Consider the following 26,771-nt stretch of genomic DNA (forward strand, 5'->3'; position numbering starts at 1 on the left):
TCAATCATAACAAAAAAGAAACAGACTTATAGGTACAGAAGACAAAGCAGTGTTTGCCAGAGGGGAGGAGTTGGGGGAATGAGTGAGATAAGTGAGGGAGATTAGGAGCTACAGGTTTCCATTTTCAAAACAAATATGTCTTTGAAATCTAATGTACAATGGAGGGAATAGAGTCAATATATTACAATTATATATATTGTAGCACCAATTAGACTTATTGTGGTGATTATTTTGTAATGTGTAAATATGTAACATGACTATTTTGTACACCTGAAACTAGTGTAATATTGTAAGTCATTACATTTCAAGAAAGAAAGAAAAAAAAATTAGTAGAAACTAAGCCTAGATAAAATATGATGTCATACAAATATCTTGACAAATTATAATCCTGCTGTCTTTTCTTTCATTCTGTACATGGCATAATGCACTATTCTTTGAACCCTAATATTAAAAAAAGTCTTTATTTCATTTATTGTATTTTTAATATAATTGCATATTTTTCCTGATATCAATCAGATATGTGGATAATTCTGTGGTATATTTTATTTGGGAAATTACAGTAAATATCTGAAACAGTTCATAATCCTTAACATGAAGTCTTCCATTTTTTTCTTTCCATGCTTAAGTTTCAAGAGTAAATATCAGAATTCTGAAGTTTATCAATGACTATCTCATGGATTTTCAATGATGGCTCCAATAAATGAACTGGACATTTCCCACAGGACTAAACACAAAATATTGTAGCCTAATTCTAAATTCTTTCTGGCTTTTTCATTTCAGAGATTGTTATCTAAATCTGAAAATAAAGTTAATTAATAGTATATATTGTTTGATATATAGTGGCACCAGTGGCAAAGTATGGTAAAACTCATCACAATATTGTAAAGTAATTATTCTCTTATTAAAATAAATAAAGTTTTAAAGAGATAAAAAAATAAAAGACTGTGTGAATATTAATAAATATATACGTAAATAAAGCTTATTCCAACTGTTGAAAAAGAATCTGTGTAAGAGATGTGGGATGAATCACTGATCTGCAAGATCCCCCTGGAGGAGGTCATGGCAACCCACTCCAGGATTCTTCCCTGGAGAATGTCATGGACAATGGCACCTAGTAGCTACAGTCCATATGGTTGCAAAGGGTCAGATACAACTGAAGTGACTCAACATGTATGCATGCACATATACATTTAAGACTGCTATGTTTCTTCATGAATGTTATCTTTTGTCATGATGCCGTGTTCCTCTTTATTGCTAAAAACCCTCATTTTTTCTGAAGTCTACTTGATCTTATATTAACTAGGTCACAACTCGTGTCTATTTTAATTATTTTGTCCACTTTACCCCTTTATATTCTTTTACATTTAAGAATCCTCTTTAATTTAATCCTCTTCATTTAAATCTTCTTGTAAACAATACAAAGTTTGGGCTTAAATAAAATCTTCTTCTTTAACTATTGTGCTTATTTCATTTTCTTTTTTATTGTGATATAGGTCACATATAAAATTTTACAAAAAGGGTAAAATTTAATGGTTTTTAGTTTATTCACAAAATTGAGGAACTTTCATGGTATTCTCATCACCCTATTTCTTTCATCACCCTAAAAATAAACCAGATACCTATGGTCACTCCGATTTCCCTTTTCTCCAGTCCCTGGGAAACAATACTTCTCGCCTCCATGCCTTTTCCTATTTGGACTTTTTATGTAAATAAAAAATATTTTATTCCACCTTATGTGAAGAGTTGACTCATTGGAAAACACTCTAATGCTGGGGAGGATTGGGGGCAGGAGAAAAAGGGGACGACAGAGGATGAGATGGCTGGATGGCATCACCGACTCGATGGACATGAGTTTGAGTGAACTCCGGGAGTTGGTGATGGACAGGGATGCTTGGCGTGCTGCAATTCATGGGGTCGCAAATAATCCAACACGACTGAGAGACTGAACTGAACTGAACTGAAGCAAATGAACTGAACTGAATGGCTATTTATGTTAAACAATTGTGTATGTGCCTATTGACTATTTGTGTATCCTCTTTTGAGAAATGTGTATTCAAGCCTTTGATAATTTTAAATTGGATTATCATCTTACTAATGAGCTGTGAAAGTCCTATATGTAGTCTGGATATTCAATATTTTATACACATGAATACACGTAGCATACACATCTTTCTTGGAACTGTATTTCCTTTTGAAGTCACACCTTAAAAAATAATCTTATACAATGTCACAAATTTACTCTAAACTTTCTTCTAAAATTTGTAGAGTTTAATCTCTTAAATTTAAAACATATCTGAGTTAAATTTTATACATGAATGAGGAAAGGTAAGTCCATTTTTTAAAAATTTTGCATGTTAATATCCAATTATCACAATACCTTTGGTTAGAAGGACTATTTCTCATCCCTCAACTGTCAGCTGTATAGTTTTATTACTTGATTACTTTTCTTTTTATCTCATTTGTTCTTTTTTTCTCTGTTACTTCATTCTTATTTTCTTTTGAGTTATTTGAAGTTGGTATCATTTCAATTTTCCTATGTTTTTTAAATTTATTTTTTATCTTCCTCCAAAGCTTTTAAATTCTTTAATTAATCATTGGTTTTCAGTCATCCAGTCATGACATGTATACCTGGCTTTTTAAAATTTACCTTTATTTGAATTCAGTGAGCTTCTTCAATCTGTAAACTTATCTTTCACCATATTAGAATTTTTGGCTATTATTTCTTCAAATATATTTTAATACCTCAAATTTTCTTTTCTTCTGAACCTCTATAATATTAGAAAATTAATGTTATTTTCTACCTTTCTGTATTTTCTGCTCATTTAATTTTCATCTTTCATTCCCTCTTTTTCAGTACTTAAACTTGGAGAATTATTATTCATCAAATTTAAAATTCTCTGATTCCATCTTCTATTATCTTTATTTTTCACATACATCTGAAATATATATTATTTTTTATATTTGTATTTTTTGTTTCATAACTACAAAATTTTTACAGACTTTTCCCCTTATTTACAACATTTATCTTTCTATTTATTTTAAGTATATTTATAACTAGATAATAGAATTTGACTATGGTAGCTGGTTTGAATGATTTTTATTGTAATTCCAACAGTTAAGTCATCTATTGACTGTCCTTCCTTTGGGAGTTGATAACATTTGGTAGGTTCTTTGTATGTTAAGCAATTTTGTATTACATCTGGAATATTTTGAATGTTATTTTTTAGAGACTTCAGTCTTTTTACAAATTTTTTATTTGTTTGTTTCTGTATTTGAATGTGTGGTATCAATCAACTCATTTTGTTTGTTTGCATGTGTTTTTTTTTTTTTTTTTAATTTTATTTCCTACCTCCCTAGTTGTTGAGTAGCTAAGTCCTGTCTTATTTTTTGTGATTCCATGGACTGCAGCATGCCAGGCTTTCCTGTACTTCACCATCTTCCAGAGTTTGCTCAAACTCATGTCCATTGAATCAGTGATGCCATCCAACCATCTCTTCCCCTATCACCCCTTTCTCCTCCTGCTCTTAATCTTTCCCAGCATTAGAGTCTTTTCCAATGAGTTGACTCTTCTCATCAGGTGGCAAAAGCATTGGAGCTTCAGCATCAGTCCTTTCAATTAATATTTACCGTTCATTTCCCTTAGGTTTGTCCTAGTTTGATCTCCCCTGAGTGGATTCCAATTACAGTTCAGGTTTTGAAGATTTTGCTACACTGTTTTTGTTTGTTTTCCATACATTTTACTCATTTAATCTGAAAATAGACTCCAGTTTAAATATAGATTCTATTCTTAAATCGGTTTTGGATCAGTTACATATGCTTCACACTCAGGGTTTAATCTGGTACATGGACCAGATAAAATAAAAATTCAGTTTTCACTGTGTTTACTCTGTTGCTTGTGCACACTTTGTTCTCTGAGTTCTCCTCTGCCACTCACTACCTGGTCTATTGGTATCTATATTTCTGGTTCTTCTGGCGAAAAAAATCGGACCTCTATCCTTATTCATCTGCTTCTCCCACAGCTGAGACTACTGATGCCCTCATGGAAAATCCTTCAAATAAAACAGGAGAATAGAGGAAAACACATACTTTGTAGGTTATTCTCTGAGTTTTGATTCCCTTCTACTGCTCGGCTTTATTTATTGTAGTTCCTTTTCGCATGTTGCATAGAATTTTTAGAGTAAGTGAGGAATATAGGCTTTAGTAAGTTTGCTTCACCATGTCAGAAAAACTATTTCTAAAGACTATTAAACTGACAAATTATTTAGACCCTAATTGTAAAGGCAACCTTTTGTCAACAATAATAATATTTCACCCACTACCTGGAATCATATTTCATCTCTGAGTCTTTCTTCCTCATTCCTATAGAGGTTATGCTAAATAATAATTTTATAATAATTAACTTAGATAACTGCAAGGATTCTGAGATGTATCATCATAGAAATGCATCTTTTTACTATTTGTTTTATGTATATTATATGCACATCCAGAAAAACATATTATGTTATATGCATATCCAGAAAAACACCTTCTTCTGCTTTATTTACTATGCCAAAGACTTTGACTGTGTAGATCACAATAAACTGCAGAATTCTGAAAGACATGGGCATACCAGACCACCTGACTTGCCTCTTGAGAAACCTGTATGTAGGTCAGGAAGCAACAGTTAGAACTGGACATAGAATGACAGATTGGTTCCAAATAGGAAAAGGAGTCCGTCAAGGCTGTATATTGTCACCCTGCTTATTTAACTTATATACAGAGTACATCATGAGAAACGCTGGGCTGGAAGAAGCACAAGCTGGAATCAAGATTGCCAGGAGAAATGTCAATAACCTCAGATATGCAGATGACACCACCCTTATGGCAGAAAATGAAGAGGAACTAAAAAGCCTCTTGACGAAAGTGAAAGAGGAGAGTGAAAAAGTTGGCTTAAAGCTCAACATTCAGAAAACTAAGATCTGACATCTGGTCCCATCACTTCGTGGCAAATAGATGGGGAAACAGTGGAAACAGTGTCAGACTTTATTTCTTGGGGATCAAAAATCACTGCAGATGGTGACTGCAGCCATGAAATTAAAAGACGCTTAGTTATTGGAAGGAAAGTTATGACCAACCTAGATAGCATATTCAAAAGCAGAGATGTTACTTTGCCAACAAAGGTCCATCTAGTCAAGGCTATATTTTTTCCAGTGGTCATGTATGGATGTCAGAGTTGGACCGTGAAGAAAGCTGAGCACCGGAAAATTGGTGCTTTTGAACTGTGGTGTTGAAGACTCTTGAGAGTCCCATGGACTGCAATGAGATCCCACCAGTCCATTCTAAAGGAGATCAGTCCTGGGTGTCCTTTGGAAGGAATGATGCTAAAGCTAAAACTCCAGTACTTTGGCCATCTCATGAGAAGTGTTGACTCATTGGAAAAGACTCTGATTCTAGGCGGGATTGGGGGCAGGTAAAGGGGATGACAGAGGATGAGATGGCTTGATGGAATCACAGACTCGATGGACATGAGTTTGAGTGAACTCAGGGAGTTGGTGATGGACAGGGAGGCCTGGCCTGCTGCAATTCATGGGGTCGCAAATAGTCGGACACGACTGAGTGACTGAACTGAACTGATTGTTTGAAAGTATCTATACTGTTGTTTTACAATTCATTTAAGATTAAAATACATTTTGCATATTTTTGAAAATTTTGAAGATAAATATCATATAAGAACAATAACTATTTTCTTTTCTTTTTTTCATAAATTAATCAATTTATTTTGCTGCTGCTGCTAAGTCGCTTCAGTCGTGTCCGACTCTGTGCGACCCCATAGACGGCAGCCCACCAGGCTCCTCTGTCCCTGGGATTCTCCAGGCAAGAATACTGGGGTGGGTTGCCATTTAACTGGAGACTAATTAGAATAGTTTAGTGGTTTTTACCATGCATTCACGTGAATCAGCTATGGGTGTACACGTGTCCCCCATCCTGAACCCCTTCCCGCCTCCCTCCCCATCCCATCCCTCAGGGTTGTCCCAGTGCACCAGCCCTGAATACCCTGTCTCACGCATTGTACTTGACCTTGATTTTTTGTAAATCCCAAAATACATATGAGTTTTATGAATAGCTTTGTAATGACATAGGAAGATTCTAATAGGAAGATTTCCAATTCTCAGTGACATAAACAAGTCAAAATAATAGTTTTGTAGCATATGTTTTTAACGCCATTATAGTTTAGTTTTCTCTTATGTTAATTATGTATTATCGCTTGTCTTACTGAAACCAAAGAAATCCATAATACGTTTTATTCAACCTGAAAGAATCAGATATTATGTTGTATTATAAGGAATAGCTTTATTTTCTGGAAAAAAATCGATTTTTTATGTAAGCAGTTAGCTACCACTCAACTCTCTGTGAGGTATATTTTGTTCATAATTAGAGAAATTAATTATCTAATTGGTAATTTAATGTAGTATCTGTAAAGCATATACTGAAAATGTTCAATTGAATTGATATTCAATAAAACATTTTTACGTATTTAGGAATTATGGTAGGTAAAACATCTGTTAGCTGTCCATAGATTATTCTTAATCATTGTCTGTGTTCAAAATGTGTACTTTTTTAAAGCAAAATAAATTACTGGTGATTAATAATGTCACCCCAGATAGAAAACATAACTGTAAAATCACCAAAACAGGAGATCCATTTTCTCTTTCTATTGAAATTGCCTTTTCCCAGGTGGTCAATACAATTGTCATCTGTTATTTTGGATAATGTACAGGATTTAATAGATGAGGTATATCAAATTAACTATATTAAGAATGTACCAGCTGTCAATATGGCTTCAAACCAACATCATCTTTTGGGAAAAGCAAATTCCAAACTGCAGACAGTAAAATATTAGTCTGATGGAAAGATTATAAGTTCTACCATCTGTTGCACATTTTACAACTAATTGTTATTTGTTTCCTCTAAAAATGTACATTTTCCTTGTTACACAAGAAACAAGATATCATGGTATATTCATTGTCTAGTAGTGACACCCTAGAACTATCAGTTAAATAATATCACCTACTTGCACGACTATTATCCATAATAAACAGATATTTATTCAAAAACAATAATCCTCTGAGTTAATTCAATATGTTTTTGTATGTGTTAGAATGATCTGTTAATTTTCTTTCCAAGTATTACTATTGTGCAATTCATAAAAAATTAACTAAGTCAAAAATCAAATTTATGCTGTAATTTGTATAGATACTAATAGGTTGTTTTCTGACATAGTGCTCAATTTCTCATCATAGAGTATTGATTTATCATTTAATATTTTGTTATTCAGTCACTTAGTCATGTCCGACTACTTGTGATCCCATGGATTGCAGCACAACAGCCTTCTCTGTCCTTCACAAAGTCCCAGAGCCCGCTCAAACTCATCTCCATTGAGTCCATGATGCCATCCAATATTCTTTTCCTCTTTTGTCCCCTTCTCTTCCTGCCCTAAATTTTCTCCATCATCAGGACCTTTTCTGATGAGTAGGCTCTTCGCATCAGGTGGCCAAAGTAATTGAGCTTCAGCTTTAGCACCAGTTCTTCCAATGAGTATTCAGAACTGATTTCCTTTAAGATTGATTGGTTTGATCTACTTGCAGTCCCCAAGAGACTCTCAAGAATCTTCTCCAACACCACAGTTCAAAAGCATCTATTCTTTAGTGCTCAGCTTTCTTTATAGTCCAACTCTCATATCCATATATTACTACTGGAAATACCATAGCTTTGACTAAACAGACCTTTGTTGGCAAAGTATTGTCTCTGCTTTTGAATACGCTATCTAGATTTGCCATAGCTTTTCTTCCAAGGTGCAAGTGTCTTTTAATTTCATGGCTGCAGTCACCATCTGCAGTGATTTTGGAGCCCAAGAAAATCAAATTTCTCACTGTTTCCAAAGCTTCTCCATCTTTTGTCATAAAGTGATGGGGACAGATGCCATGATATTAGCTTTTATAATGAGTTTTAAGCCAATTTTTTTCACTCTCCTCTTTCATTTTATCAAGAGGCTCTTTAGGTCTTCTTTGCTTTCTGCCATAAGGATGGTGTTATCTGCATATTTAAGGTTTTGATATTTCTCCTGGCAATTTTGACTCCAGTTTGTGTTCATTCAGCCTAGCATTTCTCATGATGTACTTTGCATACAAGTTAAATAAGCAGGATGAAAAATTACAGCTTTGATGTACTCCTTTCCAAATTTGGAACCAGTTCATTGTTACATGTCTGGTTCTAACTGTTGCTTCTTGACCTTCGTACTGGTTTCTCAGGAGGCAGGTAAGGTGGTCTGGTATTATCATCTCTTGAATAATTTTCCACAGTTACTTGTGATCCACACAGTCAAAGCTTTATCATGGTAAATAAAGCAGGAATAGATGTTTTTCTGCACTTCTCTTGCTTCTGATGGATGTTGGCAATTTGACCTCTAGATCCTCTGCCTTTTCTAAATCCAGCTAGAACATCTGGAAGTTATCGGTTCACATACTGTTGAAGCCTAGCTTGGAGAATTTTGAGCATTTCTTTGCGAGTGTGTGAAATAAGTACAATTGTGTGGTAGTTGGAACATTCTTTGGCATTGCCTTCCTTTGGGATTGGAAAGTAAACTGATCTTTTCTAGGCCTGTGGCCACTGCTGAGTTTTCCAAATTTGCTAGCATTTTCACTTCAGCACTTTCACAGCAGCAATTTTAGGATTTTAAATAGCTCAGCTGGAATTCCATCACCTCAGCTAGCTTTGTTCATAGTGATGCTTCCTAAGGTCCCCTTGACTTCACATACCAGTCTGGCTCTAGGTGAGTGATCATCCATCATGTTTATCTAGGTCGTGAAGATCTTTTTTGTACTGTTCTTCTGTGTATTCTTGCCACCTCTTAATATCTTCTCCTTCTGTTATGTCCATACTATTTCTGTCCTTTATTGTGCCTATTTTGCATGAAATGTTCCCTTGGTATCTAATTTTATTGAAGATATTTCTGGTCTTTCCCATTCTATTGTTTCTTTCATTTATTTGCATTGATCACTGAGTAAGTCTTTCTTATCTCTCGTTGCTATTCTTTGGAACTCTGCATTTACATGGATGTATATTGTCTTTTCTCCTTTGCCTTTTACTTCTCTTCTTTTCTCAGCTGTTTGTATTTTCTCCTCAGACAACCAATTTTCCTTTTTTCATTCTTTCTCTTGGGATGGTTTTTATCACCACCTCCTGGACAGTGCTACAAACTTCATCCATAGTTTTTCAGGCACTCTGTTCATCAGATCTAATCCCTTCAGTCTGTCACTTCCGCCATATAATCATAAGGGACTTGATTTAGGTCATATATGAATTGTCTAGTGGTTTTCCCTATTTTCTTCAATTTAAGTCTGAATTTGGCAATACAGAGTTCATGATCTGAGCCATAGTCAGTTCCTGGTCTTGATTTTGCTGACCACATAGAGCCTCTCCATCTTTGGCTGCAAAGAATAAAATCAATCTGATTTCTGTATTGACCATCTGATGAGGTCTGCGCCTAGTGTTGTTGGAAGAGGGTGTTTGCTATGACCAGTGCATTCTCTTGGCAGAACTGTTAGCCTTTTCCCTGCTTCATGTTTTCCTCCAACCAAGCTTTCCTGTTGCTCCAGGTATCTTTTGACTCCCTATTTTTTCATTCCAGTCCCCTATGATGACAAGGAATATTTTTTTGGTCCTATTTCTAGAAGGTCTTGTATGTCTTCATAGAACCATTCAAGTTCATCTTCCTCAGCATTAGCAGTTGGGCCATAAACTTGGATTACTGTGATATTGAATGGTTTAGCTTGAAAATGAACAGAAATCATTCTGTCATTATTGAGATTGTACCCAAGTACTGCATTTCAGACTCTTTTGATGACTATGAGGGCAATTCCATTTTTTCTAAGGGGTTTTTGTCCACTGTAGTAGATATAATGGTCATCTGAATTAAATTCAACCATGTGGTCCATTTTAGTTCACTGAATCCTAAAATGTCAACGTTCACTTTTGCCATCTCCTGTTTGACCACTTCCAATTCATCTTGAATCATGGACCTAATATTCCATATTCTTTTGCAATATTGTCTTTTACAGCATTGAACTTCACTTTCACCACCAGACACATCCACACTGCACATTGTTTCCACTTTGGCTCACCCGCTTCAAATATTTATTTCAAATATTTGTTGATTTATGTAGAACAAACATTAAATTGAGTATCTAAATCATTATTTTTTTCAATTTTTGAAAAGAGCTAGTAAAAACTATAAAATTGCTGTGTGATATGCAAATTATTTACTTAATAATTTTATTGCAATTACATTGAAATAATTTTTAAAAGCTATTCTAATTTCGATAAATTCCACCACATCAATGTAAAGGATCCATTTCTTCAAAACTATTTGTTGTGTCCTCTGAAACAAGAGGTTAATTTTAGTGTCAATTCAATTTCAAGATTAATCTATAAGAAGAATCTTAAATAGTTATGGTCTATGCTATTTCTCACTAAATTATGTTTTTGATGGACTAATTTTGCATGTTTCTGCTTTAGATTGATTAAATTATATTTTCATTCTGTGTACCTATTTCTACTTGGTATAATGAAAACACAAGTAGTAGCTCTCTATTTTATGCTTAATATTATTTCACATAATTCTGGAAATTTTCAAAATATAGAATTTCTAGATATAAGCTAGAACTTGCAGGTGGCATAGTGGTAAAGAATCCACCTACCTATGCAGGAGATTTGAGTTCAGTCCCTGGTAGGGAAGATCCCCTGGAAAAAGAAATGGCTGTCTACTCCAGTATTCTTGCATGGTAAAACTCATGGACAGAGTAGCCTAGTGGGCTACAGTCCATACGTTCACAAAGAGTCAGACACAACTGAGCAACTGCACACAGATGTAAGATATCTGTAATTACATATGTAATACAAATGTGATCTTTAATTTTAAAATTACTTTTAATGTTTTGTCAATAGTAAACAAAATTGAAACATGTATAATATTATATATGAAACGAGTCGCCAGTCCAGGTTCGATGCATGATACTGGATGCTTGGGGTTGGTGCACTGGGACAACCCAGAGGGATGGTATGGGGAGGGAGGAGAGAGGAGGGTTCAAGATGGGGAACATGTGTATACCTGTGGTGGATTCATGTTGATATATGGTAAAACCAATACAATATTGTGAAGTTAAAAAATAAAATAAAATATTAAAAAAAGAAAGAAAAAAAATTGCCCCACTTAAAAAAAAAAGTAGTAAACAAAATAAAATTAAATAAAATTTTAACACTAAGACAAGTAAATAGAAGCATAAAATTGAATTAGATAAAAATGTGTGCCATTTCCAGGAATATTGTTTCCTAGTTGTAATTACATTGATATTGTTTACATTATAACATAACTCTCTTGCACTCATCTTACTTAATTTCCAGTTCTATGATATTATGTTTGAAGAAGTCACCTGTGCAACCACTGACAAGGAACCCAGATTTTTGGACATCTTTCTTAGCATATGTATCACAAGAATAATTACTTTGTGGAAGTTTTTCTGATGTAAGGCAACATTCTCTGTACATTTCTACAAATAAATATCCATAGATTTTTTCCTAAAGTGTAAGAAAACACAAAAAAATATAAAAAATTGATCTATAAAACTATTTAAAATAAATAAGTCCAAAATGATTTATTCACTGGACCAATATGAAGAGGTTTTAGAATATATTTAGCTTTTAGGGTATACTTAGGAGACATTAATCTCCAATGCAGACTTGATGTTTTCATGTATTCTGGTAGAAAAATGGAATGTATATGGTTCAGACTGAGCTCTCAAAGTGCTTACAACTTACATAAACATTTAAGAAAGCTAAACGTGAAAAATCGTGTTATTTCCTGGTGGCTCAGAGGTTAAAGCGTCTGCCTCCAATGAGGGAGACCCGGGTTCGATCCTTGAGTCGGGAAGATTCCCCTGGAGAAGGAAATGGTAACACACTCCAGTATTCTTGCCTGGAGAATCCCATGGACGTAGAAGCCTGATAGGCTACAGTCCACGGGATCGCAAAGAGCGGACACGACTGAGCGACTTCACGTTCACTTTCACTTTATGAGACATTAATTTCCAATGCAGACTTGATGTTATCATGTATTCTGGTAGAAAAATGGAATGCATATGGTTCAGACTCAGCTCTCAACGTACTTACAACTTACATAAACATTTTAAAAAGCTAAATGTACAAAATCATGTTATTATATCTGAGCGCCGAAGAATTGATGCCTTTGAACTGTGGTGTTGGAGAAGACTCTTGAGATTCCCTTGGACTGCAAGGAGATCCAACCAGTCTATTCTGAAGGAGATCAACCCTGGGATTTCTTTGGAAAGAATGATGCTAAAGCTGAAACTCCAGTACTTTGGCCACCTCATGCAAAGAGTTGACTCATTGGAAAAGACTCTGATGCTGGGAGGGATTGGGGGCAGGAGGAGAAGGGGACGACAGAGGATAAGACGGCTGGATGGCATCACTGACTCGATGGACGTGAGTCTGAGTGAACTCCGGGAGTTGGTGATGGACAGGGAGGCCTGGCATGCTGCAATTCACGGGGTCGCAAAGAGTCGGACACGGCTGAGCGACTGAACTGAACTGTACTGAATATATTGATAGCATAAATAAATATTTGAGTGCACAATATAAAGGTTTATCAAGGAGAACCACTTGAATATGTAACTGGATAACCAGAATATCTCAGAATAAAGTAGGAGGGGTGCGATTTTACAGACACACTGAGGAAAAACTCTGTTGTAGTTGCACTGTTAAGCATTTTATATTTATCAACTATTTTACTTCGCATAAAATCTCATTAGGTAGTATCATTTTTACAAATAAAAAGTTAGGTTTCAATGAGTTTAGCCAAGTCCTTCTATATAATGATTTAAAGTTAACAGCATTAGTTTTACATTTCAGAGGTGTGGTAAAGATTAAATTAAACTGTATAAAAATAATCCAAAAATTTAGATACCATTATTTTGAAGAGCCTAGCAGTACTCTTGCCTGGAAAATCCCTTGGAGGGAGGATCCTGGTAGGCTGCAGTCCATGGGGTCCCAAAGAGTTGGACAGGACTGAGCGACTTCACTTTCCCTTTTCACTCTCATGCATTGGAGAAGGAAATGGCAACTCAATACAGTGTTCTTGCCTGGAGTATCCCAAGGAGCCTGGTGGGCTGCCATCTATGGGGTCGCACAGAGTCGGACATGACTGAAGCGACTTAGCAGCAGCAATCTTGTATACAATCTATTTTGACAAACTAGGAAAGACCTGAGATTTTACCATACTTACAAGATAACAAGTTATCTTCCCAGTTTCACAGATATAGGGAGAAGATATGAGATTTGGGAGTTGGAGACAAAAGACAATTTATGACTAATTGCACTGGTTATAGTCACTGCAACATTACTGTGATGAAGCCTTAAACCCCAATCTTCAGTGTTAATATGATGAGTGCCAAGTGACCTAACACATTCAGTGGAATGTGTCACAGGTAAATCAGCCTGAGATTAAGAAACCCTCATCTTATATAGGGGGCTATTAGCAAACATGATCAAATTGCCATGGAGGGAGATATCATGTAACCCTGTACATTATACACATTTGCTCCAGAGAGAGAGAGACTACATGCTACATGGATGAAACACTTTTACAAAGCATCTATATCTATAGTTATATTTTTTGTATAGTAATACATGATTAAATTGGAGAAGGCAATGGCACCCCACTCCAGTACTCTTGCCTGGAAAATCCCATGGACGGAGGAGCCTGGTAGGCTGCAGTCCATGGGGTCACACAGAATCGGACACGACTGAGAGACTTCACTTTCACTTTTCACTTTCATGCATTGGAGAAGGAAATGGCAACCCACTCCAGTGTTCTTGCCTGGAGAATCCCAGGGACGGGGGAGCCTGGTGGGCTGCCGTCTATCGGGTCGCACAGAGTCAGACATGACTGAAGTGACTTAGCAGCAGCAGCAACATGATTAAATGCTAAGTAGCATTATTCCTGGCTTATTTAAGTTATATACAGAGTACATCATATGAAATGCCTGGATGAATGAATTATAAACTGGAATCAACATTGCCAGGAGATATATCAACAACCTCAGATATGCAGATGATAACACCCTAATGGCAGAAAGTGTAGAGGAGCTTGATTGAAGTGAAAGAGGAGGGTAAAAAAGCTGCCTTAAAACTCAGCATTTAAAATACTAAGACCATGGCATCTGGGCCAATCACTTCACCTCAAACAGAAGGGGAAAAAGTAGAAGCAGTGACAGATTTTCTTTTCTTGGGCTCCAAAATCACTTCAGATGGTGACTGCAGCCATGAAATTTAAAGACACTTGCTTTTTGAAAGGAAAGATAAAACAAAACTATATTGTGTATTAAGAGGCAGAGACATCAGTTTCCCAGAGGAGGTTCATATAGGTTTTTCCAGTAATTATATTGTCGTTGTTTTTCCGTTGTCAAGTTGTGTCCAATTCTTTGCAACCCCATCAACTGCAGCATGCCAGGCCTCCCTGTCCCTCACCATCTCTTGGAGTTTGCCCAAGTTCATGTCCATTGAATCAGTAATGCCATCCAACCATCTCATCCTATGATGCCATCTTCCCCTGCTTTCAATCTTTCCCAGCACCTGTGTATTTTCCAGTGAGTTGGCTGTTCGCATTAGGTTGCCAAAGTATTGGAGCTTCAGCATCAGTCCTTCCAATGCATATTCAGGGCTGATTTCTTTTAGGATTGACTGGTTTGATGTCCTTACTGTCCAAGGAATTCTCAAGAGTCTACTACACCACCACAGTTCAAAAGCGTCAATTCTTCATCACTCTGCCTTCTTATGGTCCAACTCTCACATCTGTACATGACTACTGGAAAGACCATAGTCTTGACTATACAGACCTTTGTTGTCAAAGTGATGTCTTTGCTTTTTAATACACTGTCTAGATTTGTAATATCTTTCCTTCCAAGAAGCAATTGTCTTCTAATTTCATGGCTGTAGTCATCTTCCACAGCGATTTGAGAGCCCAAGAGGAGGAAATCTGTCATTGCTTCTACCTTTTCCCATTTTATTTTCCATGAAGTGATGGGATCAGATGCCATAATCTTATTTTTGAATGTTGAGTTTTAAGCCGACTTTCACTCTTCTCTTTCACCCTCATCAAGAGCCTCTTTAGTTCTTCTTCACTTTCTGCCATTAAAGTGGTATTATCTGCATATCTGAGGCTGTAGATATTTCTCCTGGCAATCTTGATTCCAGCTTGTAACTCATCAAGTCCAGCATTTTATTTGATGTCCTCTGTGTATAAGTTAAATAAACAGGGTGAACATATACAGCCTTGTCATACTCCTTTCTCAATTTTGAACCAGTCAGTTGTTCCATACAATGTTCCAACTGTTGCTTCTTGACCCATATGCAGGTTTCTCAGGAGACAAGTAAGGTGGTCTGCCATTCCCTTCTCTTTAAGAGGTTTCCACCGATTGTTAATTTACACAGTCAAAGGCTTTAGTGTAGTCAATGAAATCAAAGTAGATGTTTTTCTGGAATGCTCTTGCTTTATCTATGATCCCATGAATGTTGGCAATTTCATTTCTAGTTTCTCTGCCTTTTCTAAACCAAGTTTTTCAATCTGGAAGTTCTCAATTCAGGTACAGATGAATCCTAGCTTGAAGGATTTTAACCGTCATGGGAAGTGAGTAAAACTGTCTGGTAGTTTGAACATTCTCTAGCAATGCCCTTCTTGCGAACTGGAATGAAGAGCGACCTTTTCTAGTCCTGTAGCCAACTGCTGGATTTTTCAAATTTGCTGACATATTGAGTGCAAAACTTTAGTAAAATTTCCAAATTTGCTAGCTTACTTAGTGCAGCACTTTAGTAACATTATCTTGTAGGATTTAAACAGCTCTGCTGGAATTCCATCAACTCCACTAACTCTATTGGCAGCAGTGCTTCCTAAGGACAACTTGACTTCACACTTCAGGATATCTGACTCTAGGTGAGTGACCACATCATCATGGCTACCTGGGTTATTAATACCTTTTTTGTACAGGTTTTCTGCGTATTTTTGCCATCTCTTATTGATCTCTTCTACTTCTCAGTTTTAGCAACTTCTGTCCTTTATTGTGCCCATCTTTGCATCATGTACAGCTGTGAGAATTGGACCCTAAAGGAGCCTGAGTGCTGAAGAACTGAAGCTTTCAGATCATGGTGCTAAAGAAGACTCAAGAGTACTTTGGACTGCAAAGAGATCAAACAAGAAATCAACCCAGAATAGTCACTGGAAGGACTGATGCTGAAGCTAAGGTTCTAATACTTTGGCCACCTGATGTGGAGGGCTGACTCATTGGAAAAGACCCTGATGTTGGAAAAGATTGGGAGCAGGAGAAGAAATGAGTGACAGAAGATGAGATGATTGGACGGCATCACTGACTCAATGGACATAAGCTTGAGCAAACTCCAGAAGATACTGAAGGATAGGAAAGCCTGGCATGCTGCAGTCCATGGGATCCCAAAGAGTTGGACACAATGTAGTGACTGAATAACAACAACAATAAGTATTATTCTCAAGGTAATATTAGAGGCATCAAAATGTAAATGAACTAGTGATACAGACAGTCATTGTACTAATAAAATACAGTAAGAAAATGTGTAGAATGATGGAACTAATATTTTAAATATTTGAGCTGAAGATACTAGAAAATAATATTCTGAAGATCATGATTCAAGATGATCTTCATGGGTAAGATGAGAGTGAAATGAAGGCAGCTTTGATACAAATAGGATTCTATACAAGAATGACAACCCTGTATGCGAGACAGCAAAAGAGACACAGATGTATAGAACAGTCTTTTGGACTCTGGGGGAGAGGGAGGGGAGATGATTTGGGAGAATGGCATTAAAACATGTATAATATCATATAAGAAATGAATCGCCAGTCCAGGTTTGATGCAGGATACAGGAAGCTTGGGACTGGTGCACTGGGATGACCCAGAGGGATGGTATAGGGAGGGAGGTGGGAGGGGGGTTCAGGATGGGGAACACGTGTACACCCGTGGCGGATGCACGTTGTTGTATGGCAAAACCAATACAATATTGTAAAGTAAAAAAAAATAATAATAAAATAAAATAAATTAACAACAATAAAAAAATAGAAAAAAAGAAAGAAAGAAAGTACAATGAGATACCATGATGTGATTTCTGGGGAAGAGTTCTGGTCAGCTGAGGAAATGGCAGGGCATGGTCAGTAAGTATTCTAACACTGATTGAAAAGCAATTCATTTTTGGACTCTGTGTCCAGTGATGATGCTGTAAGTATACAACCACAGAGGTTTAATATTAGTTTAGATACTGGGTGGAGATAAAACTTTAAATGATATAAAACCTCTTAATAGTAATGTGGCAGGAAAGGAACTAGCAGGAATTGATCTGAGAACTAAGAGCTACATTCTTATAAATTGATGATTAAAAAGATAGTTGAAGAGACGCTGATGTATGGAACAGTCTTATGGACTCTGTGGGAGAGGGAGAGGGTGGGAAGATTTGGGAGAATGGCATTGAAACATGTAAAATATCATGTATGAAACGAGATGCCAGTCCAGGTTCAATGCACGATACTGGATGCTTGGGGCTAGTGCACTGGGACAACCCAGAGGGATGGTATGGGGAGGGAGGAGGGAGGAGGGTTCAGGATGGGGAGCATATGTATACCTGTGATGGATTCATTTTGATATTTGGCAAAACTAATACAATTATGTAAACTTTAAAAATAAAATTAAAAAAAAAGATAGTTGAAGAAAAAAATCAATTTTTGATTCATTTACCTTTACCTTAACTTCTTTACTTTTACATTACTTTTCCTAATTTTTTGAATATGCAGTGGTTTATACTTTCTGTAAATGTTCTGCTTGTAACTATAATAAATGTTTGATCCAAGTTTGTTGTTGTTGTTTTGTAGGGGAGAATTGGGATAAGGTAAGTAGAGGTATTGACATATAAAATAAATCTCAAATTGGTTATTATTTAGATAGAATAATATATATTAAGTGCATGCTTGTTTCTAATTTCATAGATGAATTCAGAAAACACTTAGAAGAAGTAAAATTCCCCATTTTAGCAAAAAAAGAACCAGGATAAATTTTATAATCTTAATCATCAAAGTGCTAATGGAAATCTTAGGAAGACAGAAAATAGCAATTTATTGAAAAGCATTTAAAATTCAGTAATTCATTAAATTCAAACTATTTATAAGAAAACTTGAATTTTAATGTTTTTTATTACAAAATTACAAAGTTAAAAGTTTTAGTAAGAATGCAATGAAAACAAAATGTATTCTCATTGACCAGTGGTGGAAATGTACACTTATGCCAACTTTCTAAAAATTAATTTGTCAAGTCAATGCATAATTTAATGTTTTAAACATGTTCATATCCTGTAAATATTCCTTCCCCAGAAATTTACATTCAGGATATCTTCAGTAAAATTAATCAGAATGTGAGTGTTAATCATGTATATTAAAATGAACTCTGTTGTCCTTCTTTTATTTATAATACTTCTGGAGCATCAAGGTTAGTCATGAGTGAGGAATTTCCCAAAAGTATGTTGCAGGTATGCAAAAAGAAGTGGTTGGTATTGGCCAGACTCATGGTTCAGTCTGAAGACTGAAAATCTAAGCAGAGTCTTTCTGAGCTTGGCCACATGGTAAAGCATTTGGGGGGCTTCCCTGGTGTCTCAGGCAGTAAAGAATTTGCCTGCAATGTGGGAGACCTGGGTTTGATCATTGGGTAGGGAAGATCCCCTGGAGGAAGGCATGGCAGCCCACACAAGTCTTCTTTCCTGGAGAATTCCATGGACAGAGGAGTCTGGCAGGCTACAGTCTATGGGGGAATCACAAAGAGTCAGATGAGATTGAAGCGACTGAGCATGCACGCACACATGCATATTCCATTTAGACATAAAATCACTTCTCTCTCTTTGTCAGGATTGACATAAATTTCTAAGGTAAATCCATATTATTTTTGGATTCCATATTACCATCTGCTTACTTGTTAACATTTATGTTTAATCCCCAAATCAATATTTGGATAATTTCACAGTGATTCAGACATACGTCATGTAGCAAATAATTTGAATTGCCTGATACTCAAGTTGCTAGCTGAGGTCAGAAAAGACTGCATTATGGCTTCTTACTTGAACTCTCTTAATCTTTAATACTATAAGATGTATTTTTTTAATTTTATTTTTCATTTCACCTTTTAACCCTTTTTGTTGGTTATTTTATTGGTTAAAATGGCTCTCAAATATAGTGCTGCAATGCTGTGCATTTTTCCTAAGTGCAAGAGGTCTATGAAATATTTCACTGAGAAAATATTGTTACATAAAATTAATTCAGCATGAGCAGTAGTGCTGTTGAGTATTATTTCAGTGTTCATGAATCAATAATATATATTAAACAGAATGTCTTTTAAAAGAAGCATAGCTAAGACAATGTCATGTATTGATCAATTAATGAAAATAAAGAAAATGATAGGCAGAGGCTCACAGAAACCTAATTATGTCCAAGAGCAATGCTTCAGTATTAATTAATTCAGAGTTCATTGCAACTATATTGAACACAGCTACAATGAATAATAAGGGTGTGTATATATATATATATATAATATGGATAGATTGTATCTCTCTCTCTCTCTCTCTCTCTATATATATATATATATATACACACACACACACACACACATACAGAAACACACACACACATATATATATACACATAATTATTATATATTAAAATATTTAAATAAATATTAGCTGACCAAATTATGAAAGTGAAAGTCATTCAGTTGTGTCCAACTCTTTGTGACCCCATGGATTCTACAATCCATGGAATTCTCCAGCCAGAATACTGGAGTGGGTAGCCTTTCACTTCTCCAAGGGATCTTCCCAACCCAGGGATCAAAGCCAGGTCTCCCACATTGCAGGCAGATTCTTTACCAGCTGAGCCGCAAGGGAAGCCCAAGAATACTGGAGTGGGTAGCCTATCCCTTCTCCAGTGGATCTTCCCAACCCAGGAATCGAACTGGAGTCTCCTTCATTGGTAGGTGGATTCTTTACCAACTGAGCTATTAGGGAAACCCCAAATTTCCAAACCTTCTATAATCACTATTGTTTTCACACATCCAACTAAATAAATCTCACTTTAAACCTATAATCTATTACCATTTAATCAAATTATTACCAAGTCTAGATTTTTTTTATTTCAATGTCTACTTTTAGGAAATGTCTTAAGTCAGAACAAAAGGAAGTATATAAATTCATGGGTAATATGCATTGCAACATCACTTATAATTATAGTGTAATACTGTAAACAACTTATTCCACAATAGAGAAATGACTGAGTAACATATGGAATATAAGTATAACTAAATAATTTTCTCAAAGAGTATTTCAAAAATATATAAAGGTGTTAATATATATTATTCATTGTATAAATAAGGTCACAACAGAGTACACATCACAGAACATATTATTAACACATTGTCATACTTGTTATTTGATATACAATGAATTATGTTTGGAGAAGGCAATGGCACCCCACTCCAGTAGTCTTGCCTGGAAAATCCATGGATGGAGGAGCCTGGTAGGCTGCAGTCCATTGGGTAGCTGTTATGTTTAAATATATCATAAATACATTGTATGTTAAGTATGTTATTAGAATTAGCAGTTGTTATCTCTGTACACTGGAAATTTGCATTCTTTTCTATCTACATTATATCTCTATATTTTATTTTTACTTCAAATAATATTGGTCCTTTTCCTTAATAAAAATTACAATGATCTGTGACACAAGAGAATATTTTTAAAGTGTTACGGTAGTCCCTTTTTGACTACTTGTTGCTTTTAAAATATACTATGATATGTATATAATAATTCTGAAATAACAAAGTTTTCTGCTTTTAACATAATAATATAATGCAATTGGCTTTATCAACAAGTGTGGTTCTCCTAAACCTGATAGGGCAACTTTAAAGTGAAGAGAAGACTCTTGAGAGTACTTCAGACAGCAAAGAGATCAAACCAGTCAATCTTAAAGAAAATCAACCCTGAATATTCATTGCAAGGACTGATGCTGAGGCTCCAATACTTTGGCCATCTAATGTGAAGAGCTGGCTCAATAGAAAAATCTCTGAGACCAGGAAAGATTGAAGGCAGTAGGAGAAGGGGACAACAGAGATCAAAATGATTGGATGGCATCGCTGAATCAATGGACATGAGATTGAGCAAATGCCAGGAGATGGTGAGGAACAAGGAAGCTTGGTGTGCTGCAGTCTATGGAGTCACAAAGTCAGACATGACTGAGCAACTGAAAAGCAATCAAGTGAAGGAATATCCTGAAACACAGATATTATGAAAAGCATACTGATGATATAACAGTGTATCCTAGTTTCAATGAAAAGTAACACAATTGTATAAATGCGAATTTATGGGATTTTCTTTTACATTTTTCCAAACCTTTCCCAGACCAGGAATTGAAATTGAACCTAGACCCCTGCAGTAAAATTGCTGAGTCTTAACTGCTGGACTGCCAAAGAACTCCCTACATTTTTCTAAACTTTATAAATATGACTTGGGAGTGAGGAATGAGAGAAGCACAGGGTCTCTTGTACAGACTTTATAATTTCCTTTTTTTTTTTTTTAATGTTTTATTTTTTTATTTTATTTTTTTTTTGGCTTTGTATAGACTTGTATTTACACTCTCAGACCCATACAGATAGACATAGAAGAACATGTTCTTTCTGTTCTTCACAAAGTACTCAGGACTTTGACAAGAAACATCATAAGTTTACATAAATGCCAATTTTCAAACCAATTTATGAACTCAAAATTCTACTCAAAAAGAAAAAGACACTCTTCTTAGCCATCAATTTCAGATGGGAGTTCTGATTTCCAGAGGAAATTTTTTTTTTTTAATTTTTTTTTTTTTTTAATTTCAGGTATACACGTGCTCCCCATCCTGAACCCTCCTCCCTCCCCCCTCCCCATACCATCCCCCTGGGCCGTCCCAGCGCACCAGCCCCAAGCATCCAGCATCGTGTACTGAACCTGGACTGGCATCTCGTTTCATACATGACATTTCACATGTTTCAATGCCATTCTCCCAAATCTTCCCACCCTCTCCCTCTCCCATAGACTTTATAATTTCCTGAGGAAATTCTGAGAAACATAAGTCAGATTTAAATCAGAGCTTTAGTTAAAGGCTAAGGTAACACCAAGGCCTGTTGCCTAGAAGGAAATAGGTAGGGATGAAGGAAATGCCTTTATCAGAGAAACATGTAAAGAACTAGAGCTTTCAAACCCTAAGAGTCAACTCTTCAAGTGATCTTTGATTGAAGCTATAAGGTACCTGAAGCTACATTAAAAGTAGTGACTTCAGGATGAGGGATATTTATACTCAGAGAATATGGAAATGAAGTTGAGTTTGGGTCTGTGCCAGAAGGTTATTCAAAGAAGCAATTTAGGAATATGATTAGTTGTGTCTCCTTTCTACCTCTTTATTTATCTATGCATGGAAAGTACATTTTAAAAAAGTATACCTTGCAAATTAGAAGTATCACCTCAGAACACTTCATGAAAAAACAGCATAAATTCAAAGATTTTTTTTTTTTTTTAATCATTACATCCAATAAAGGAAATAGACATTTTCCTTTTACTACTTGGGAACAGTACCAGCCAGTATATCTAGAATACTGACCACATGCCAGGCACTATAAATGCTTCATATGCATTAATTCACTTAATTCTTATTAACTATTGATACTTTACAAGTAGACACTTTCTTATTTCAATTTTACCAAGTCTGTCTAGCATTAGATCGCTAACACACAGTTGAGCAATTCTAGCTTCAGAATCTGGATGATAGCCTGTGTCCTAGAACAGCCATAAAATACAATAGTTAGCAAGTTGAAAATCCCACCAAGGTAAATTTTAATGTATTCAATTCATTACACTGAGTAAAGATAATTATTTTACTCATTTTTTCTAAAAACATTATCTGAATGTTTAGCCCCTAACTAACCTGAGAAGATAAATGCAATATCATGGAAGAAAACCAGTAGTAGTTCACTACCTGAAAAACACAATCAAGCTATTATTATAATGAATATATTAAATAAACAAGAAAGTACTCTTGGTATCTTAAGATATAAAACAAAAAGGAAATTTCAGTCACTGTATTCATCATGTCTTGAGCCATGGAGACATATTGACTTATTTATTTAAAAGGGTATTTACATGATCATTATGCAGCATGGGTCTAGTTTTAAATCCCATTTTTCTCTAATAGCAAAGATTAAAAAGTCATATGTGTTTGATATGCAGAGTGTATCTTTCATGGTACAAAGCTTATTCAAATGATCACTGTTTTCTAACTCCTAGAAAAGCAATGATATTTGTAATAAATGATGAATATATTCTCAGTACACTACTAAGAAGTTAAAAGCAGAAAAAGCTCCCCAAAGTGTATATGTGTGTCTATCTTTGCATATGTTCAGTAGATGTATACACACATACATACAAACATAAGCCACATATAGAGTTATGTATATAAACATTTTTTGTTCCTTACAGCCTTACTGCTGCTGCTGCTGCTAAGTCGCTTCAGTCGTGTCCGAATCTGTGCGACCCCAAAGACGCCAGCCCACCAGGGTCCTCCTTCTCTGGGATTCTCCAGGCAAGAACACTGGAGTGGGTTGTCATTTCCTTCTCCAATGCATGAAAGGAAAAGTGAAAGTGAAGTCTCTCAGTCGTGTCCGACTCTTAGCAACCCCATGGACTGCAGCCTACCAGGCTCCTCTGTCCATGGGATTTTCCAGGCAAGAGTACTGGAGTGGGGTGTCATCGCCTTCTCCTTACAGCCTTACAGTATGCTATAATTCAAATAAAATGTTTTACCTTTTTTTTCTATGAGGTCTTCTTGGAAATTTCAATGGCATGACCAAATTCATGGAAGCTATTTATATTATAGATATGAAAATAGAGGGTATGTAACTCTTTATTCTTCGATATTGTGAGGTTTGTCAATTTCGGAATCCAGACAGACTACTTATACGATTAACTTAACCCTGTTCGTCTCCATTTTTACAGGAAAATTCAAGGCTATTTACAACTTTTTTAAGACAATTATAAAGCTATTTTAATTAGAACACTCAAAGAGTATTTATTTTGGACCTATAGATCTATCTATCTGGATTTTCATTAAAATTATTCCTCTCCTCAGAAGTCTTTTGAAGTTAAGCTGTTAGGTGTCTAATGAAGGATGGGGAACTAGCAGAGACAAGTTATGCCTCTGGCCAAGTGTTATCTCTTATGACATTAAATCCTGTTTTGCTTTAGCTGGATATAGTAGCAATATAAAGTGCTTTAAAAATTTGTCACCTGTGTCCTAAGAGCATACAAGGTTATAGCTTGATCCACCTGCTAGAATAATGCAAATAAAAGCAAAACTAAAGAAATGGGGCCTAATAAAACTTAAAAGCTTGGCACAGCAAAGAAAACCATCGCCAAGATAAAAGACAACCCTCAGAGTGGGAGAAAATAATTGCAAATGAGGCAACTGACAAAGGGTTAATCTCCATAATATACAAGCAGCTTATGTATCTCAATATCATCAAAACAAACAACCCAATCAAAAAAAAAATAGGCAGAAGGCCTAAACAGACATTTTTCCAAAGACAACATAGAGATGGCCAATAAATACATGTAAAAATGCTCAACATTGCTCATTAGAGAAATGCAAATCAAAACTAAAATGAGGTATTACCTTACACAAGTCAGAATTGCCATCAACGGGAAATCTACAAACAATAATTGTTGGAAATAGTGTGGAGAAAACAGAATCCTCTTGCAATGTAAGTTGGAATATAAACTGACAGAGCCATTATGGAAAACAGTTTGAGATTTCTTTTTTTTCCAGTTCATTTCTTCGGCAAACTTTTATTGTTTTTTCTTTGGCTCACAAATTTGTTATATTTAATCTTTAGCAAATTTGTAGAAATATCTTAGAGTGTGGACATGTTATACATTTTCTTTCCTTTACTCCCAGTCTCAGGTTAGAGAATATGATTAGTAAGTTTATAAAGATCATTTTTAAATAACTTAAAAATTATCTTTTATTTCTAAATAATGGAACTAATATATGTTCTTTAGAGAACATACTTGATATTTTATTTATTTATTTTTTTAACTTTACAATATTCTATTGGTTTTTGCCATATATCAACATGAATTCGCCACAGGTATACACATGTTCCCCATCCTGAACCCTCCTCCTACCTCCCTCCTCCCTCCCCGTACCATCCCTCTGGGTTGTCCCAGTGCACCAGCCCCAAGCATCCAGTATCGTGCATTGAACCTGGACTGGCGACTCATTTCATATATGATATACATGTTTCAATGCCATTCTCCCAAATCATCCCACACTCTCCCTCTCCCACAGAGTCCAGTTTGAGATTCCTTTAAAAAACTAGGAATAAATCTACCATATGACCCAGCAATCCCTCATATATTCTGAGAAAACCACAATTCTAAAGATTATGTGTACCCCAGTGTTCACTGTAGCAATATTTACAATATCCAGGACATAGATGTCCATTGACAAATGAATGGATAAGAAGTTGGGGTGTATTTATACAATGGAATATTATTCAGCCATAAAGATGAATAAATTTGAGTCAGTTGTAGTGAGTTGGATGAGACTAGAGCCTGTTACACAAAGTGAAATAAGTCAGAAAGAGAAAAACAAAGATTGCATGTTAACACATATATATGGAATCTAGAAAAAATGGTACTGAGGCATCTAGTAAAGAACAGACATTTGGACAGAGCAGGAGAAGATAGGGGTGGGAAAAATTGAGAAAGTATCACTGAGTTATAAACACTATCCAGTGTAAACCAGGCAGTTAGTGGGAAGTTGCTAAATAACACAGGAAGCATAGCCTGGCAAACTGTAATGAACTAGAAGGATGAAATCAGTGAGGCGAGGGAGGGAAGGGATAAATTAATTCAGGTGAATTGCACAGTCATGTCTGACTATTTGTGATTCCATGGACTGCAGCACGCCAGGCTTCCCTGTCTATCAGCAACTCCCAGAGCCTGCTCAAACTCATGTACATCAAGTTGGTGATGCCATCCAACCAGCTCATCCACTGTCATCCCCTCCTCCTCCTGCCTTCAATCTTGCCCAGCATCAGGGTCTTTTCTAATGAGTCAGTCCTTCAAATCAGGTAGCCAAAGTGTCAGAGTTTCAATTTTAATATCAGTCCTGCCAATGAATATTCATGAAGATGGACACAACAAAGGACATAAATGGAATGGATCTAACAGAAGCAGAAGATATTAAGAAGAGGTGGCAAGAATACACTGAAGAACAGTACAAAAAAGATCTTCATGACCCAGGTAATCATGAAGGTATGATCACTCACCTAGAGTCAGATATCTTGGAATGTGAAGTCAAGTGGACCTTAGAAAGCATCACTACGAACAAAGCTAGTGGAGGTGATGTAATTCCAATTTCAAATCCTAAAAGATGATGCTGTGAAAGTGCTATACTCAATATGCCAACAAATTTGGAAGATTGAGCAAGTGGCCACAGGACTAGAAAATGTCAGTTTAAATTCCAGTCGCAAAGAAAGTTAATGCCAAAGAACATTCAAACTACTGCACAATTGCACTCA

The sequence above is a fragment of the Bos taurus genome, chromosome 9 (genome assembly GCF_002263795.3).
Source record: "Bos taurus isolate L1 Dominette 01449 registration number 42190680 breed Hereford chromosome 9, ARS-UCD2.0, whole genome shotgun sequence".
Classification (NCBI taxonomy): Eukaryota; Metazoa; Chordata; class Mammalia; order Artiodactyla; family Bovidae; genus Bos; species Bos taurus.